Source organism: Saccopteryx leptura, chromosome 3, assembly GCF_036850995.1.
Source record: "Saccopteryx leptura isolate mSacLep1 chromosome 3, mSacLep1_pri_phased_curated, whole genome shotgun sequence".
NCBI classification, from domain to species: Eukaryota; Metazoa; Chordata; class Mammalia; order Chiroptera; family Emballonuridae; genus Saccopteryx; species Saccopteryx leptura.
In genome coordinates this window covers 87,203,979-87,207,064 of record NC_089505.1, presented here as the reverse complement: position 1 = coordinate 87,207,064, position 3,086 = coordinate 87,203,979, and the positions used below count along the sequence as shown (strand labels likewise).

The window sequence follows — 3,086 nt, the reverse complement described above, 5'->3', positions numbered from 1 at the left end:
TTGATTGGTGTGATTTCATTACAGATGTAGACTATTTTACTGCCGGAAATCGTCTCAGCGCTTAGGAAAGGTGATGGCAGAAACGCCGGGTAAAATAAAATGTGGGAGGGGTCAGCGGCAGGGGGTGCTGTGGCAGGGAAGCAGGAAGACCCCGCGCAGGCCTGAAGCCCACCTTGGTGTTGAACGCAAGGGTCCTTTGTTTTCATTTTTCTGATTGGGACCCAGTGTGTAGGTGGAGAGAGGATACTGTATCCTTTCTGGACTGCCTTGGAGAGTGTATTAGAGGGGAAAAAGTAAAACTTTGCTCCCAGAGAAGTTCAAATTAAAGGGAAAAAAAGCCCCGGGGTCTGTGCTTGTAACACCTCCCAGCCACCCAGCAGGTGTGAGCTCAGCCCTAGTCCTACTCCCAGGGCTGCCGGCTGCGGAAACAACTGACCTGCCCAGCCTGAACAGTGGCAAAAATAAATATGGGGGCCATCTGTGCTGTTGGGGAAGGAGCCACGTGACGCACGGGGGGGGCTCTGCAGAAAGGGTGTGCTGAGCGAGGGATTTCCAAGGTTTTGCCAGGAAAAGGGGCAGTCTGAAAGGAGGCACACTCGGAGGCCAGGGGCAGCAGGTCCAATCTGGAAGTGCTGGGAGCTGAGTAAGCAAACAGCTGGGCCCGCAGACAATGTGTTGGGCTGGGAAGCCAAGGGTTGCCGTGGCAACGGGCCCATGCGCGCTGTGGTGCTCAACAGACTGTGGCTTGGGTTTTTCTAACCCTTTGGAATTGGCTTGATTCCTCCCCGCCCCCCCCTCCCGGGCTATGAACGTCTGCCAGGCAGGGAGCAGTCACTGAACTTTCAGGCCTTCCTCCTCGCCAAGGCGTCCAACGGAGTGGGGGCTGCCACTGGGACTGTGGAGACCAGGGTCTGCCTGGCCTTGCTCTCCGGGAAGGGCAGGGACACCGAGGCAGCCAGCAGCGTGAGAAGTCTGTTGCCCGGAACAGATGGGTCCCAGGGCTTGGAAAACCCAAGGGGAGGAAACCACCTGCAGGGAAGCGCAGTGCAGACCAGGCAGCCATGCAGTTACTACGCTGAAATAGACGGCGCCCGAGGGGCCTGCGTCGGAGGGAAGTGAGTTGGCCAGGCTGAGCGCTCCGTGGTTTTCTGTGCAGACGGTTCAGCTGGAGAAATTAAAAACCGGGGCTGAGTCTGGGAGAAGCTTTCCAGTGTCAGGACTGCAGCCGGGCAGAGAGGGACGCAGACCTGTGGGCCAGGCACGTGGCTCAAGGGCCAGGCACAGAGCCACCACCCCAGAGCTCGAGCATGAATTCAGTCCTAAGTGTGGGTCCCCGCCTCGCAGCTGGCTGAGCCTCCGTCCTGGAGCCAGTGAGTATGTTTTCTTCCTCTTTTATCCAGAAAGGAGGGTTGTTGGCACTGAACCAGGAGAGGAGACTTTGGGTGTCTGGGAGGGGCCGCTGAGATCCCCCCACCCTCACTTGCTGAACTAGTCTGGATGCTTTAAGAAGCCCCCCTGCAGGCTGTGTCCGTTTTGTCCTCACTGGTCTGAGTTCATGAAAGCAAGGAAGGCCAGGGTCACCCAGCCCCCCGGGGCTTAGCCCTCGGCCCTGACTCACCAGTGCCAGGTGAAGGTGACAGTGATGTCCTGGCTTCTGAGCAGGCAGAGGGGGGAGGCTTTCTGTTTCAGCCCCCCCCCCCCCCCGCCCTCTGCAAAGAAAAAAGCAAGATCTATATGCTCCAGAATGGCTCTGCTAGTAGGTGAAGGGGGCACACTGGGGAAGTGCCCAAGACCCTTCAAAGTGTTGTTCTGTGCACACAGGTCGTGTTCCACCGTGAGGCTTCTCTGGGACATGTCCTCAGGGTGGCCTCTGGAGCCATTTTTAAAAAGGGCCATGAGATTCCTCCTAAACCAACATTTTTAAGTCCGCTTCTGCCATACGCCATGACGCGTTTGGGGACTGTGGAGTCGGGAACAGTGTCCGTGGAGTCAAAGGGACGTCCAGCGCCCCAGAGTCAGAGCCCCAGACATCCTGGCCACAGAGCAGTGACCTGGGGCATGGTGGCCACTGATGTCTCTGTGCTCAAATACGTGTCCCCATTCTCATCTCTAGCTGTGCCCCACCCGTGGCTGGCCCAGGACGGATCTGTGAAGCAGACAGTGAGTCCCGGAGAAATCCTCCAGTGTCCGCACCGGTGCCTCAGGCAGGGTTGTCCCCTCCCAGGGAGGGGTCTGCGCCACCAACTTCCTCCCTCTGGCCCACCCCATAAACGACACTTACCTGTCACATGGGGCCCTTCGCTGGGGGTGGCCAGACAATACAATGAGCTTACCGTCCGCCCTCACAGGGTGGACCTCACAGGTCCGCGCGTTCCTTTACGAGCCCCCAGTGACTGATATCTGGTTAGTTCAAGGCCCAGCACAGCTTCCCCGCGGGAGAGGACATTGTTTCCGGGCATGGGTGAACTGGGTGTCACAGGCCGTGTGCAGTGTCCCTTAAGTCATTCATACCTGCCACATGGATGGCTGAGAATGGCCACCTGTTCGGCTTCAGCTTGATTGTGTCTTTAAGCCGCTTACTTATTTGACAAGCATGAATGTGTCGTAGTTGCTTATTTAATCACCACAGATGCTCATTGAGCATTTATTGCTGGGTGCTGTACTTAGGTGTCGGGGGCTGGGCGGTGCTGGTGAGCAAGGTCAATAAATGCCCATCCCAGAAGCTCACTGACTGACAAGCGATCAGAGCTCGTGATCAGGAATTGAATAGTAGTTGGTGGGTTAAAATACAGCGAAGGTGGGGCGACAAGTTCACACCAAAGATGAGGGAGGTTTGGCATAGGAGTCGAAGGCCACTTCAGGAAGAGAGAATGACGGGCAGGAGACAGAAATTGCGGTGTGGTCTGACCAGGCGGTGGTGCGGTGGATGGAGCGTTGGACTGGGATGCGGAGGACCCAGGTTCAAAACCCTGAGGTCACCTGCTTAAGCGCTGACTCATCTGGTTTGAGCAAAGCTCACCAGCTTGGACTCAAGGTCGCTGGCTTGAGCAAGGGGTTACTTGGTCTGCTGAAGTCCCCCAGTCAAG

General features: G+C 57.0%; 1 protein-coding gene across 1 annotated transcript in view; it reads left to right on the top strand.

Annotated features, from left to right (window-relative positions):
• Nucleotides 1–1,235: 1,235 nt before the first annotated feature.
• Nucleotides 1,236–3,086, top strand: part of PLEKHG5 (pleckstrin homology and RhoGEF domain containing G5) — a 54,645-nt gene continuing 52,794 nt past the window's right edge. The window contains exon 1 of the mRNA XM_066374945.1: nt 1,236–1,370. The gene's annotated coding sequence lies outside the window, so the exon portion shown is untranslated. The remainder of the gene's footprint in view (nt 1,371–3,086) is intronic.